General features: G+C 49.0%; 1 long non-coding RNA gene across 1 annotated transcript; it reads right to left on the bottom strand.

Annotated features, from left to right (window-relative positions):
* Nucleotides 1–208: 208 nt before the first annotated feature.
* LOC140602110 (uncharacterized) lies at nucleotides 209–7,017 on the bottom strand. Its single transcript, XR_012005109.1, has 4 exons — nucleotides 6,816–7,017; nucleotides 1,853–1,919; nucleotides 1,387–1,491; nucleotides 209–307 (listed from the first exon to the last, which is right to left on the bottom strand). It is a non-coding gene; the product is annotated as an uncharacterized lncRNA (long non-coding RNA).
* Between the last annotated feature and the right edge of the window lie 9,715 nt (nucleotides 7,018–16,732).

Raw genomic sequence — 16,732 nt, 5'->3', positions numbered from 1 at the left:
AGGAATAGCTGAATTAGCTCAAGTTCCAAGCCTTGTCCCAGTTTAAAACCCAGATATGGTTTGGGTCATTCCTAAAGAAGGAACATGACATCAATGTGTGTGTGTGTGTGTGTGTGTGTGTGTGTGTGTGTGTGAGTTTTCCAGGAGAAAAGAGAGAGAACAGGTGGACACAGGGAAGGGAAAGAAGGAAGAAAGGAAGACTCACCTTGTCTCTATCTCAGATTCTTAAATCAGTCTTAGTTATAAATCCTTGAGGGAGTGGGACACAGCAGTTGCCGACACTCACGTCCGCGAGGACTGCTTACACCTAACGGTGACAATAATAATAGTAATAAAACAAAAGCCTCTCATGTCACTGTTCTTAAAGCGATTTCACCAAAGTGCCTCCTGGCTGGAGGACTGTCCCCTGGGAGAGCTAACCCGAATGGCAAGCTTCTGCTTGGCTACCGGCCCTGAAAGCTGGGGAAAGCCAGCAAACCTCCCCACCAACCCACCCTGCACACATTCCCATGCTGATTCCAGAATGCTCTCTGCTACAACTTCTAGGGCGTCAGTAGGGGATGGAGCTCCCCAGACGGCGCTGGCTGTTCTGAGCTGCAGAGAGTACGATATGGCCCTTTAGATTTCACAGACACCCTGTCCAAGTACAAACACACACTCACACACGCACAGACACACGCACGCCCACTCCATTAGCAGGCTGCGTGGTGCGTGCAGTCAGAAGCCGTGTGGGAAATGTGCAATCACACCTCGCTTTTCAGAGGCAGTGAAATCTTTCTTGGTTTGGGAACGACAACAGTTTGCATGTTGAGAGGGTACGGGAGGTTTCCAAGCACCCTGCGTGTAGTTTGGTGCACTGGCATAGTTCACCTTAATTCCCACTTTGCCAGATCCTTCCCGGAGGCCTCCCCCCACCCCACCACAGCCTGGGGAAGGCCCTTGGTAGAGCGACACGTAGACGTGGTTCTTGTCGGTTGTCTCAAAGATAATGCATTGGTTCGCTCAATATTTGACAGTTTACACAGATTATGTATACTCCTCATCTCATCTACTTCTCCCAGAGGCTTGGGGAGAGTTCCCGAACAAGAAGCATCGCTCCTCTTTGACGGAGGGGGGAGGAACGTGAAGTGCAAAGAGGTCAAAGGACTTGCTCAAGGTCAGTGGGGCCGTATGTGGGGTAGTGGGGAAAAATTATGCTGCTACTTGTTGAAAGCGAGCAGTAAAGAGGCCTTTATTCAATGCTATTGCAATAGGAGAGAGACGTGGGGCTGAACTCCGCAAACACTGCAAAGGTAGCTGGGGATTTAGAGCCAAGGAGGAGAGGGAGGGCGTCGGTGGGCAGGGAATCCTTGCAAAACGCCCAACAGTGGGGGCTAGAGAACCTACCTGATCAGCTCTCGAGGGTGGAGAATTCTCTCTAAATGCACTTTAGCAGGATTCTTGCAAAACTTCAGCTATTTGGGGACAGACTTGGAGCGCCAAGGTCAAGACCTAGTTGAAAAGGAGACTCAGAGGAGCCAGAAGAAAGTTTGCTCAAGGAGAGTCTTTGTGGTAAGTGGGAGGCTGAGGCCAAAGCCCTGGCTTGGAGGTCGGGGCATCCCCCCCACCCCCAAGCTGCCTTTGGGCCAGCCGTCATCTCCACTTGTCTCCACATTTATTGGTGACTTTATAGCACGTCAAGTTCCGTACGGAATTCCACATAATGTTTCATTCTGCTCCTCGAATTAATACTAAGAGTATGTAGTGCTTTCAATTTGTTGATTCTGAGTCTTTCTTGTCCTTCCAACCCGAAGAATTAAGAGACTATCAGAAAGAAATGTTTATCTTAAGGCAATGCTGGTTGATAAAATACCTTTGGGGAGCAAATGATGATCCTCGGATTTCAGTTCTTGAGTCATGCAACCTCAAAGGATTTCTGCCTGGAAGAGAGAGAGACGTCCAACCTAGTGGGCTCTGGAGCCCTGGCCAGAATCCCAGCTCCACCACTGCTCAGCTGTGTGGCTTTGGACAAGATCCCTGAGGCTGAGGGAGTGGATCGAACTGGCCATTTGACCTGGAAGTAGTAAGATATTCTGGGGGCCTCGAGGGGCCCCATTACTGCTGCTCACGGGGTTCTGAGTGGGGAGAGTACGGGGCAAGGGGAAGGCCTCTTTGGGTTCTGGGTGGAACCGCAGTACAGTGGCGGGTGACGGTTGGTTCCAGATGGTAGGAAACAAGTACCACCATGTGCCCCAGGTGGAGATTCAGAACTCCAGGCAGGGGCCTGCACCCACCAGTCAGCCGGTAGCTGGAAGTTGGTTATTTTAGGATGACCCCCTCCCCACCTGCCTCCCGGGAGCTCAGAAAGGATCTTCACTGTCCTTCTGGGACGGGAGGATTATTAGGTTAAACTATATGAAATTGCCAATATTCAACTGTTTGCAACCTGCAGAAACAGCAACCTCATACGATTCCACATCATATTAACCTCTCGTGAATTCATTTGTCTGTACCGCTTTGTTCGCAGACAGGTACCTGTAATCCAATGATTCACTGGCTCGCTCTCTCATTCCACACACATTTAGTATCATCTAACATCTAGGCTGGTGCATGTGGAGTTAAGGGACAACCAGCATCCCTCTGTCCTGGCCGCCTGAGTTCTTGACCAATTGAAAGAGACACAGCCAGGCAGGGGGGAGCTGTTGGCTTTCCTACTGATAAGATTGGTTCTGGAGGATGTGACTTGTCCCCAGGTGATGATGGGCTTTCTGGTATTGAAACCCGGGATTGGGCAGCTGACCCCACTCAGTCACAAAGATGGCTGAAAAGCTGTCACCCCAGCTTTTACTGCTAGGGCTGCCCATGCGCAGGTTCACCCCTGAGACAGCTCCCAAAATGAGGTGGGGGAAAGAGGCTGAGCGATAAGCCAGGTTCCACTTCCAAACTCACCAATTGGTTCTTCCTCCTCCAGCCCAGGGACAAAATGAGGAGTGTCAATTCAAGGCAAGCTTATGACTTGCCATCCTTCCCCATGGAAACTAAGCCAACAAATAGTAATAGCAGGAAAAAAAAAAAGAAAGAGAAGAAAGAAAGAAAGAAAGAAAGAAAGAAAGAAAGAAAGAAAGAAAGAAAGAAAGACACACAACCTCACTCGCTAAAGACCTACCTGCATGTATACAAGAGATTTCATTAAAGGTTTTGAGGTCATGGAAATGGACTTATATCCCAATTATTTGTTATAATTATAACAAACTGTAATTTGTTATTAAAAATCTTTTTCTTGGGACGCCTGGGTAACTCAGTGATTGAGCATCTGCCTTTGGCTCAGGGCATGACCCCAGGTTCCTGGGATCAAGTCCTGCATCAGGCTCCTTGCAGGGAGCTACTTCTCCCTCTGCCTCTCTGTGTGTCTGTCATGAATAAATAAATAAAATCTTTTTTTTTAAACTTGCAAAAAATGAATAAAAATCTTTTTCTTAATAGACTGCCACTTACTTCCATCATCTCGTTTCCCCTCCCCATCCTACCCCTGCCTTCTGCTCTCTTCCTCTCTTCTCTCTCTCTCTCTCTCTCTTTTTTTTTTTTTTACCTTCCAGGAGCATCCCCTCTTCCTTTCTCCCATTTTATTATGTAGGAAATTAGAGGTTCTTTTCAACCTCTACCCCCAGTTTCGGTTGAGATATTTCTCAGCATTTTTTCCATCTCCACAGGACGTACTTCTTTCTGCAATATAGAGGAAGCTAACTTAAGAGAACATAAATAATTCTTCCTGAAAACTCCAGATCGCCTTATGACGCCCTATCCTTCCTGCCACAGAATAAAAACCTAAAAAGATAATTCTCAATCATGCCTACATGTGATAGGTGTGCAATTTTCCTCACCGTATCTTTCCCGAACATAATTATTCTAAGCATTGACCCTGGTGAAGTTTAGTGTTCAAAGAGCAACACTATAAACTATAACCTCTGGTCTCCAGAGTTAATGCTCACACAGGAAGCTTCACGATACAGAGATAAGTTCATCTCAGTCCAGATTATTGATTGCCATTCCCCCTCCTCATCTTGAATTAAGAAAAAAATGAGGAAAAGCTAAGAAATTAAGAGAAATCACCCATGACTCTTTCTCCTTAAATAAAGGAATCCTTTCTAGTAATCAACTTTCAGGAATTATGGCTTCTTTTCCAACGATTAATCATACATATGACAGATGTGGGGAGAAATGTAAATTTAAGGAAAAATGCATTTTTTTTTTATTTATGATAGAGAGAGAGAGAGAGAGGCAGAGACACAGGCAGAGGGAGAAGCAGGCTCCATGCACCGGGAGCCTGACGTGGGATTCGATCCCGGGTCTCCAGGGTCGCGCCCTGGGCCAAAGGCAGGCGCCAAACCGCTGCGCCACCCAGGGATCCCGAAAAATGCATTTTGATAGGATTCTAAAAACCTATTTCGAGCATGCAATCAGTAGCACAATGCTCCTAGGTGGTCATCTGTAGTCCTGAGGATCGGGGTAATAAAATATGGAATTTAGGAGATGCTTTAGAAACCAGCCGGTGCTCCCTCCTTGTAAAGACCTAGTTCCCATGGCTCGCCCAAGGCCACCCAGGGAGTGAGAGACAGAGCAGGGACTAGACCCCAGGTCTCCTCCACTCGCCACCTTCTGCCTTCCCCTTTTCTTGCCTGTTGTCAGGTTCTGCTGTAAAAAACACCAGAACATCCAAGCAGAGATGGGGGTTTTCCTCTTCCCTCGTGGCCTATGATAATGAAATTCTAATTGGTATAATAAAAGAACACCTAGGAATAAAATCCTACAAAGTATTTGGAGCAGATGAACTTGGAAACTTGACTACATTCCTCCCATCTGTCCAAGACACTGGAGATAGCGATCCCTACCCTGCTGACGCGAGAAGCAGCTCTGCGCTAAGACCTCCTGCCTCCTTCCAGCAGGACCACTAGCCCACCCCTCTAGAAGCATCACCCCCTTCACACCTGCTCTAGGGAGGTCACAGTTTTCACTTCTTTAGTGAAGTGCGCACACCAGCCTCCTATAGCAGCGCCTGGGTAGGCCTGGGACTGTTTCTGACCCTTGTGCTGGAGATAATGTGCTTACTTCACACCTTATCGGACCACGCAGAATAACAGTGCGACACAGCGCGTGTGACACAAGCTTTCTTTAATCCATGTCCAATCCTAATGCCCTTAAAAATAAATTTTAAGTTCTTTTTTTTTTTTTAAGAGTTTGCAAAATTTGAGAGAGAGAGAGAGAGAGAGAGAGTTGGAGAAGCTGAGGGAGAGAGACAAGAAGACTCCGTGGTGAGTGCAGAGCCCGACCTGGGGCTCAATCCCACCACCCGAGATCGTGACCTGAGCCAAAATCAAGAGTTGGACGCTCAACCTACTGAGCCACCCAGACGCCCCCAATTTTTACTTATTCTATGAGCTCATTTGTGTATTTGCTCTCAGAAGTGAGACCCGACGACTACATTCTGTGTATATCCTGTTAATAGTCTACATTCCCCAAATGCCATCAGATGCATCCCATTCAACTTTGGAATCGGGGCAAGAGTTATTCTTTACATACTGGAAAAGGGGAAATAAAGGCAGCATGAGGAGGGGCTCCTCCTTATCTGAGTTGACTCCCCCAGAGCAGAAGCGTGGAAGCCTGTGTTGGAAGGCCGGAGTTCCGTCCCCAGGCCAGTACCCTTGAAGGAAGAGACTTCTCATCCCCACCTGGTGTCCCCAGACATTGGCTCCGCTCTTCCCCTGACTTGGGGAGGAGGGGGAAGGGGATGAAGGAGGATGTCACAGACAGTTGTCAGAGGGATAAAGAGTTATAGTTCGGGAACAAACACCTTGACTTTGCTGAGGCGTAAACTTCACAGCGGGAAGCCATTATTTCAGTGACAAAGCTTTGTTCGGTTGACATTATCTCTTAATTATCTGCATAAGAATACATTTGTCAAGTTTCACGAGATGGGATTGATAACAATAAACTTGCATTTCTGCACAATATTTTAATTCCAAAGGCAGAAGCAACACAACAGACAAGGAGAGACCAGGAGACTGGCTGTCTGGGCCGCTGCTGGCTCTGTGCGGATGGCAAACCCATCACCAGAAGGACACCCGGTGACCAGCCCAGCCAAAGCAGGCCACCAGGCTGTGGAGGAGTTTGGGGGCCACAAGGGTCCTGAAGCGTCTTGGCCCAAACGTTCCACATCTTGGAAAGGCATCATTCTCCCAAGAACACAGGGCTGGTCTGGTTCCCAGCGGGCCCAGTGGTCCCATGACTCCCGGTGGTGCTCGTCACCGAGTATTTCCCACCAGCCACCTCCTGGCCTAGTCCGCATGGCAGCAACATCCCAGCTCCTCCCACCCCATCCTTTGCCCCCAAGATGGAGGAGCTCCAGCTCCTCCCTAAATGGTCACAGTGATTTCTCTCTGGCTGTCCCTCAGGTGCCTTTCCTGAAGTACAGTCACCAAGGAGACACCCAGCTGTGGTCCGAAACAGGGAAGAGTTTCCTGTTGGATGACCTGACCTGACAGGATTTTCATTCTTGAAGTCATTGACAATAATTTGTCGGGCAAATACAGCTCCTTTTATCACTTCCTAAGATATATTTGACGCTTCCGCTGTCAGGGAGTTTAGAAGACACTCCTTGCAGGCCTAGACCACACCACGTTGCAGGATCTCCCCGCAAAGGACAGTGAGACTCATGTGCACACTCTACTCTGGTGGTAATCTGATCTGATATTTCAGATTCCAGGTTGGGCCTGTAGGTTAGTGTCCCGACACAATCCTTATTACGGGGAGCTGAGGACAGAAGCTTTGAGAATACTCACATTTAAAGATGGGGGGCGGTGGGTAGGCATCTACAAAAGAGACCGCCAAATTAAACCATGCAGAACTTGCGTGTCTGCCCACGTCCACCCGGCCATGCCCGTGTCAGAGAGCACCTCTAGGGGACCCGGACGCCGACTGCGACAGGCTGTGGCAGGATGGCCTCTGACTTGTTCACACCTCCCGGCAGCTACGCCCTTGAGCGTTTCCCTACCGCACTGACTCAAGGCTTATCCACGTGACTGGCGTTGGCCAAGGGGACAATAACTACTGTGATGCCAGCTGAGACCTGAAAAGTGCTTGCACCTGGAAGCCTGTGACCGCCACCCGGAAAGATGCCCTGGCTAGCCTGCTGGGTGATGAGAGGTGCACGGCCCCTTCCCGCAGCTGACAGCCTGCTGACCGCCCCCCCCCCCGCCCCCGGCACATAAATGAGCCCATCCTGGATCGTTCGACCATGGCCAACCTACGCACTGACGGCACCCGCATGGGTGAGCTCAGCAGGGATCGGCCTAACAGCCCAGACCAGAAGAACCACACTGAGTGGTTTGTTTTGCATCCGCAGATAATCATGGATACACTGACAAGACGAATTCAGATTAGAGGATCCCAAGTGTGATCCCTAGTTAATTTTATGTGTCAACTTGACTGGGCCACGGGGTGCCCAGATATCTGGTCAGACATTCTGGATGGGCCTGTGAGGGTGTTTCTGGAGGAGATTAATATTCAGACCGGCAGAGTAAAGCAGATTGCCCTCCCCCGTGTGGGTGGGCCTCACCCAATCAACTGAAGACCTGAATTGAACAACAAGGCTGAGTAAGAAGGAACTCCGCTTGCGCACTGCCGAGCTGGGACATCAGCCTCTTCCCGCCCTCAGACTCAAACTTATGCCATTGGCTTGCAGGTGTTCGGTCCCTCGGACTTGGACGGAAACTTATACCACCAGCTCTCCTGGGCCTCCAGAGTGCTGACTGCAGGTGTCAGGACTTCTTGGCTTCCATAATCACATGATCCAATACCTAATAATCAATCTCTCAATAGATAGATGGATAGAAATATAAATATTATAAATTATAAATGTTACAAGTATCTATAAAACAATTATATATATATATATCTGTATCCATCTGTCTTATTGGTTCTGTTTCTCTGGAGAATCCTAATACGCCCCATTTCCTGATAACCGGTTTTCTCCGCTCAGGGCTGCTCCTGAGCCTCTCCCTGGCACACACACTTCCTCCCCTTCCCCAGAGATGGCTGAGACAGTCTGCAGGTGGGACTCGAGCCTCCCAGACTCCTTTGTTCTAATTGCAATCAGCAGTGACTTTCCATCCGCTGGTGCCACCCATTAGCTCTGCTCCTTGTCCTCCGCTGTGGGAGTGTAGCCGTCACCCTGGAAATGCAGTCCCTCGGCTGTGGAGGGAAGAAGGACGAAAGAAGGAAGGTTAGGGCTGATTTATGTTGCACAGGGGCCATTCTTTTTCCTCTCGTTCTTCCCCCACAGAACTGAATCCAAAATAAATGAACAGACTTACCCGTTCCTGAGTTTTAATGGAACTAATTATCTGATTGCAGAGTCCCAACTTCTGTGACTGCTTCCATTCTGGCTAGCGTTAGATTGCATTACTATTTTCATTTGTTTTCATTATTATTAGCTTTTAGCAATGAAATGGAGTTAAAATTATTACAGTTTGTAACATGCTTTTTGTACTAATAATTCAAGTACTTTTGAGTAGGAGCTGAGAGCATTAATTTGTCAATCACTCCTGCTTTGTATCTAGTCCTCCTTTAAATAGACTAAACAAAAGAAATGAACACTATATATTTCCCCAAGGGATAGAACTTGTAAACATTCAGATATGTTAGGGTTTCATGAAATTATAAACTGTAATTCCAAGGTATATTGCACAAATAATAGGGTATTTCGAAATCAGTGCAGCTGACACACAAAAGCTTCAACTCCGGTTCACATAATAACACGGGGCAGCCATCTGCGCTCAGTCTACCAACTTCGGCAGGAGCCAAGGTGAAGGTGAATAAATGCAAACCTTTTTGGAGGTTGAGCAGAAGGTCCTCAAGAAGCTCTGAGTCAGGGACCTACGCATTATGGAAAACGAGAGCCTTTTCCAGCTTCTACGCCCACTCAATCGGAAGCAGCATTTCAAAAACAACAACAAGATGGGGATAGCCTGAACTACCACTAAGAAATGCCACATTAATTCTCCCAGGAGTGTTTACAACAAAGAGAAAAGGAAGGAAGAGCCAGAGCTCGAAATAAATGTGGCGTTGCAACTGTGCGTAAGTGTGCAACAACCTCTCCATTACGCGTGATGGAAAAGATCAGCTTGTATCGGTGCCATGCCTAGATCACAGGATGGTTTTTAAATAAAGAAATGTTGTGTTATTACCTTAAAAATACATGTGGCTCCCAACTGGATTAGGGCAATGTTAGTTCTCTGGACCTAATTTAAGGAATGAATAGGAATGATTCGTAATTATCAAATCAATTGTCTCGTGTAACTATGTCGGTGACTAGTCTTGAAAACAGTCCCTAACTGGGTTGATTACTTGCTCTCTCTCTCTGTCTCTGAAAAATCTTGTATCTCTTTCTTGCTTAGGGCTTTTATCCCCTCAAAGTGAAGGACATCTGTGACTCAGTTCCCTTGTCAGGAGTTACAGGCCCTGGATGGGAAGGATCCCCACAGATCACGGGACCTTGGGTGGGCTTGTTGGGTCCCAGGATTGTTAGGGCGCAAGGAGGGCGGTGGAAAGGTCCGCGTCTGCAGGTTTGACTCCTACTTCTGATTGTTTGGTTGTTGTTTTTACGTAACCTCTATGCCCCACACAGGGCTCGAACTCAGGACCCCAAGATCAAGAGTCGCACACTCCACCGACTGAGCCAGCCAGGCTCCCCGCTTCTAATTGTTTCCATGCTTTTTTTTTTTTTTTTTTTACTCCGCCTGAGAAAAGCCAGAATGTCAAGCTTGGCCCCTAAAATTAAACACTTCCAAGAAGACACAGGAGTCGGTATGTTACTGGGTTTCACTCCCACTGCTGAAGACTTGTGATTTGGATAATCTCATAGTTCTGACAAGAATATATTTTGTCATTAGTAAGAGGCTGCACAGCACCTGTTCACTACACCAGGGCGGTTTTTCAAGTCTGGATTTTTCTTTGGCAGAAGAGACCTTGGAAATTGACCAATTGGTTAATCCTGTTGACTCCCCGGCGCCGCCCCCCCCACTACATGGCCTGCCCCCCACCCCCACCTCCCAGGCTGCTCAAAAAATAGCTTTTGACTGTGGCCTTTAACAATATGATAATTTATTTAAAACAGATACAGTCCTGAAAGTGACCCACTTAAAATTATTAAAGAGATACTGTGTTTATTTTTGCTGTCCATAAAACAGAAAATGGTTTATGAATATGCAAACCGATCTGATGTAATTAGCATGATTGGCTCCTACTGCACTCCGTTTTATGTGGTTAGAAGAGTAGATGCAGAAACTAATGAGGTCATGTTAATGTGCCTGTGAAGAGAGCTTCAGCTGTCAGAACAACGAAGGCGAACGTCTAGGAGAAGCTTTTCTTTTCCACAAAACCGCTGAGAGTGGGCACGCGTGGGGTGAGCTCCTGCCTGCGTGCCAGGGGACCACCGGGCCCCCGGAGCCACTTTGCCTCCTGCATAGGAGGAGTCAGGATGAGAAATCCAATTCGGTGTCCACTTAGAGCAATGATTAATGTGGTATTTAATTATCTAGAAAGTCTTCAACAAGTGCTAATAACTGAAACTCCTCTGGCAGGCGGCACATGCCACGCGATCCCATTAGACATGCTAACACCCTATCCCCTGGCCCTTCTTAATTAAAATAAGAGGCAAAAATGTTAATTGTGCACCGACTACCTCTTGGGATTAATCTGCCCTGATCATAGGGGCCCTGCGAACCCGGGGAAAGCAGGTTTCTCATTCAGGCAGGAGGCTTGAACAAAAGGCTCCTCCCCCTGGAGCACCCACCTGGTAAAATCAGGCCCCCGCTGGGGGAGGGGAAGAGGACGGGAGGCAGGCACCCACCGGGCAGGGAGGCTTTTTCATCAGAATGCTGAAGGCAGGTCGCAGGACGCTTCCTAGATGCCGAACAGGACACAAGTCTGGATTTTTCCTTGCCACTGAGCTTTTCCTTCTCCGTCTCTTCTAAAGCATAAGCATGTGAACTTGAAAACCTTATTTTCAGTGTCTGCCAGCAACTCGATGCCTCTGAAAAGACACCTCGCCTTTTTGTAGCCCCCACCTCCAACACACACACACACACACACACACACACACACACTTTGCAACAGAAACAAAGAACATCTTGAGAACTCTGATGTTAAAGTGGAGGGGGGAAGGGGAGGGGAACCAGTTGAAAGTGAAAAATGAGGTTTTGGTGTTAATCAAAGACAGCCCAGTTCCCTGGAAAGGGATCTCACCCGAAAGGCGTTGCACTAGTTCATACTAAAGACATGTAAAGTAAAAGAAAAGGAAACTGGAATTCTTTGGCCTGCCCCCGGTGGCAACCGCGACTTGTGGCCTTGGAGAAGCAACTGGTTCGTTTCGGATGTCCTCTCCAGGACAGGGTCTCCGAGAGCGCCTGCTATGTGCCGGGGACCTGCTTGTCCGTGTGTCTGTCTTCTTCACCTAGACTGTGTGCTCTTTGAGAGCAAGGACAAGCGTGTGCGTCTATAGCACTTAGCCGGTGCCCGGTACGTGGAAGGTTCATGAAGGTTTGTTGAATGTATACATAAATGAATGAATAAAGGCATAAATAAATTAAGAAATGTGCGATCCTTTTCTTTGGGATTTTCGCAGCTTTGGGGAGTATACTTAGAGATGATTTCTTTCATTGCCTGCAGAGAGCCTCCCCCATAGGCAGGGGGTAGTGCCCACCCAGGAAAGCAGAGGTATGACTGCAGAAGCACCTCGACGTCCATTCCAAACCAAAATCTCTCGCCCACAGAACCGTCCAATGTCCCGGTGTCCGTCCCGATGTCATGGGCACTATGTACCCCTCTCCCTCATAAATATTGATCGTAGTTGTAATTTTGCATCTAATGAGGTGACGCTTTGATTGATAGCTAGTGGCCTCCTCCCCCACCAGATGATAAGATCCGTGAGGGCAGGTGTTGTTTGTCTTTTTTTCTTTAATTACCAGTGCACATCCACATCCACACCCAGCCCAGTGCCTGGCACGGGTGCTCCATAAATGTCTGCGCTTCAGTCTTCCCACCTGTACGGCAGGGCCTCTCTACCCCGCCCTTCGGTGATGCTGTGACAGGCCCACACTCAGCACCACTCCCAGGAGTGTGCGTTTTGTCTCCAGAAGGCCCAGGTTAAAATCCAGATCTATTCCCCAAGGGAACACAAGAACAAATGATGGCACAGCAGATTGGCCAGCTCCCGGGAGGAGGGGCCTTGACAAGGGGCAAAGGGATGGGTGTGCTGGTGGCCGCAGTGTGGGTGAGTCAGGGAGGAACTCAGCTGGAGGCACCAGGCCGAGGCGGACGAGTCCGGGCCCAGAAAGCCAGGGAGCAACACTGTGGCCCAACGAGGAGGGGAGAGAAGCACGGGGACAAGGGCATCCCCTGAGTTTGCTGGAGCTGCCCTAACAGAGTACCACAAAGCAACGGACATGTATTGCCTCTCAGTGCTGGAGGCCAGAAGTCTGAGATCAAGGGGTTGGTGGGCCCATGACCACGCTGGAGAGAAGGAGCCTTGGAAGAAGGATCCTTCCTTGCCTCCTCCAGCTTCTGGTGGCCTCGTCGTTCTGGGCGCCAGGCAGCATCATTCCGACCCCGGCCTCCGCCCTCCCAAGGCCAGCTTTCCTCTGTTATGTCTGTTCCCTGTCCTCTTCTTACAAGGACACCAGTCCTATTGGAGTAGGGCCCACATTACTCCACTGTGACCTCTACTTAACTCGATTCCATCTGCAAAGACCCTTTTTCTAAAATAAGGTCACATTCACAAGTAGCAGTACCGGGGCTGAGAATGTGAACGGATCTTCTTCAGGGGGAGGCCCCGTCCAACCTTACCAGGCATCAAACGCACAGTCTTACGATAGCAAACCTTTGACCACCGCTATGTGCCAGGCTGGGCAGGTCCCTAGGGAGGGGGAAAAAAAAAAAAAGCAAGCACATCAGACTTAAATACAAACTAAGGGAAGGAGACGTCCTCAGGGGCACTCGATGCTCTGAGGGTTCGAAGAAGGCAAGATCATGTTCATTTGGAAGAACCTGGAAAAACTTCACAGAGGGGGTTGGATTGAAGTTGTTTAAGGATGGGTCAGAGTTCCACAAGCGGATATGGGGAAGGCAAGGTGGAAAGGGTTGAGAGCACGAAAACCACACAATACGGAGCATGCACTCTGCCCCGTGACTGTGTAAGGTTCATAAGCAGGAAGTAAAGCGATTTATTTTGGGTTTTGGCAAAAATTCTAGCCAGCTCAGTAGGGCGTCCGCACGGCCCTGGCCAATCCGATCGCTGCCTGGCTGCTTGTCCAGCATGAGCTCCCCCATCCACCATCCCGGAGGCACCACACACACCTCCAGGTCAGTACACCTGGATACTCTCTGCCTAAAACCCCTTCCTACCTCGTTGTCAGGCAAACGCCTACTTGCCTTCTACAGCTCAGCTCCCATGTCACCAGTTTGGTTTGTTGTGACTTGCTTTATGCTTCCAAAGCAGCATGAGCTCACCGCTGTTGCAACACTAAAGACAGCTTGTTGTCACTATTTGTCACCATCTCTCTTCCCTACAGACCATGGGCTTCTGGGGCTCAGGGCCTGGGTCTCGTGCATTTCTGTATCACCAGTAACTAACTCGGTGCCTATAGTTGACATTCAATAGATGTCGCTGACCACATAGCCGAGGAAGTACAGAAGAAGAAACCAGGCCCAGAAAGACCCATTAGGTGGCTGTCGCAATCGTCCTGGTAAGAAGTGGTGGGTCTTGTAGTACTGCTAAGGTAGTGTTAGGAGAGGAAGAAGAAAGACTCCCCCAAGACCGGAAAGACAGACTGGCCTCCTCTACCTTGAATATCTCTTTATAAAACCACAAGGACTTGGCATAGCCTGAGCGTGTCTGCCCTGATTCTGGGCAGAAACCACAAATGCCCCAGCCTTCAGCGTTGGGGTCTGGCATAGCTTGGACCTGGACCGAGGGCCCTGGGTAACTGTCTGTGGCTAGCCAAAGGCAATGCCTTAAAGTCTCCTCTAGAGCCCAAGAAGGGCCCTGCTCTGGCCTTTCAGTGGGCCAAGAGCGACCCCCAGTGCCCAAGAACTAGCCCAGTCAGCTCCCCACCCCCCCAGGTCCTCCACCCCCCAGGTTTGATTTAAAGGGGAAATCAGAACTGTCCTCAAGCCTCTGAAGTAGCCCTGTGAAGACCCAGAGAGCAAACCTTCCCCAATCAGTGAGACCCCAGAGAGGCCGGACTTGCACACGAGCCAGTATCTCCTGCTGCCTCCTTCCTTCCACATCCCTGACACCTCATAGGCCGACCTGGCCTCTGCCATCATTTGGTGAATTAGAGCCTCCCACGGAGAACCACCATTTTACCTTCCAAAATAACAAGCCAGCTCTGTCGCAAGCCAGACCTGATGGGCCTGGGTGTGGGAGGCTGGTTTTGCAGAGACTGCTGTGGGAGCTGTTCTGACCCAATTGTCAGAGCTCCAGGGGGTGGTCCAGGTCAGCCTCAGCGGTCAGGAGTAGGGGGACCCTGGGCTCACACCAACACCCCAGACAGGGCTGCTGCAACAAGCCCAAGTTAAACAAGGATGGAGGGAGGTTATTGAGGATCCCAGCTTCTCAATCTGAATTTACCAGGTGAACATAGAACTCCTCCCACTGGGAAAACACAACTAGGGAAAGGAGTCATGGAATGGAGTCCAATGATTAGCCCTGTAACTCCATTTTATTCCCGCTCTCCCTCGCTCTTGTCCCTCCCCTCCCCTTCCTCCTTCCTCGCCTTCCTTCCCTTCCTCTGACTCAACCATCCTTGGAGTCTATGGCCATTAGCTTCCATTTTGGACTTCCCATTTTCTCTGTTTGCAAGGATATTTTGGTATCGATTAAAGGCAGGACTACAGACAAGAAGCCAGAAAATTGGAATGGGCCTTTCCATTCCAACAATGCCACTGAGACTGACCTTTGTTCTTACTGGTTTTAAGATGGGAGGGGAAAGACAATTCAAAAAAAAATCAAGGAGAGGTCTTCAAAAGGCAGGGGATACAGAACTACCCAGCAACCAGGACATGATACTTCAGCAGACATTGACTAAGAGAAGCCACAAGGAAGAGCCAGGTGGGAGCCCAGGTTCTCTGACCCTTTATCTGGTGCTCTTTCTCTGGCACTGGCCACAAAGCATTGGTCTTTAAGTCACCAGATCTGACCACTCTCAAAGCCCAGCACATCCAACCAGGCTCTGCAATCCCGAATGAAGGCCAGAAAGAATCTAAAAGATGGTGCCAATGGCTTCTTGTTGAGCAAAAGAAGAGCAGGGGACAGAGTAAAATCACTCCTACTCAGCATGATCAGAAGACACAGAAGGGACAGGTGCTAAATCCATGGTCACCAGGAAGATGTAAATGAGAGACATGGTTTTCCTCTTCCGGGGCAGGGAAAGACCTAGTTCTTCCCTCCTGTGTGTCTGTCTTGAGGGCCTTCCTTCACTCCACACGCAGCACTTCTGACTCTTCAGTCACTGGATATGTGGGGCTTTTCCTCCCACAACAAACGCGTCTCTGACGCTGGATGGGGGTCCTACAATTTGACCCAATTCTTACACTGTCCACCTGGATATAGTGTCAGACCCCACAGGGTAAGGGCTCAGTCCCACCAGCCTGTCCCTCCCTCCTCCCACATGCACACTCCAGACATGAGCCTGGGTTATCAATGTGCTTCTGACTAAGCACCTACAGATCAGAGTTTCCAACAACCCCCTCCTTGGGTTCAATTGATTTTCTAAAAAGCTCATAGAGCTCAGGGAAGCACTTAGTTACATATGCCAGTTTATTAAAGGGTATGAAGGGGCCCCTGGGTGGCTCAGTTGGTTAAACATATGACTTCTGATTTTGGCTCAGGTCATGATCTCAGGGTCATGAGAGCGAGCCTCATGTCAGGCTCTATGCTCAATGCAGAGTCTGCTTGAGATTTTCTCTCTCCCTTGCCCGCTGCCCCTCCCCACCTGCTCACACACTCTTTCTATATAAATAAATAAATAAACTTTTTTTTTTGGTAAAGGGTATAATAAAGGACACAGATGAAAAAAACATTGGGTGAGGTCTAGGAGGGTCCTGAGTACAGGAGCTTCTGTTCCTGTGGAGCTGGGGTGTGTACCTCCCAGTACTGGTGTGCTTGCCAGCCTGGAGGCTCTCTGAACCCCATACTTTTAGGATTTTATGGCATGATCAATTATTAACTCCATTTCCAGCCCCTCTTTCCTCTCAGGAGGGTAGGGAGCCGAAAATTCCAAGTTTCAAATAGAGGCTTGGTCTTTCTGGTGACCAGCCCCATCCAGGAGACACCCAGGGGCCCACCCAGAGCCTCCTCAGTAGAACAAAAGATGCTCCTAGTGCTCTCATCACTTAAGAAAGTGCAAGGATCTTGGGAGTTCTGTGCCAGGAACCAGGGGCAGAGACCAATATATGTTTTTCTAATATCTCACAGGGACCTTAGTAAAAGGCAACACTCAGCCCATCTTAGGTACTTGAATTAGGAGTTTCTTTTGACACTTGGAGGAATCAATTTAGAAACAGCCTAGAAACTGTTACCAGGGTGTCTGGGTGGCTCAGTTAAGCCACCAACTCTTGATTTCAGCTCAGGTCATAATCTCTGAGTCATGAGATCCAGCCCAGTGTCAAGCTCCTTGCTGAGCATGGAGCCTGCTTA

Source organism: Canis lupus, chromosome 13, assembly GCF_048164855.1.
Source record: "Canis lupus baileyi chromosome 13, mCanLup2.hap1, whole genome shotgun sequence".
NCBI classification, from domain to species: Eukaryota; Metazoa; Chordata; class Mammalia; order Carnivora; family Canidae; genus Canis; species Canis lupus.
The sequence above is the reverse complement of the archived record's forward strand: the minus strand, read 5'-3'. Positions and strand labels throughout refer to the sequence as shown.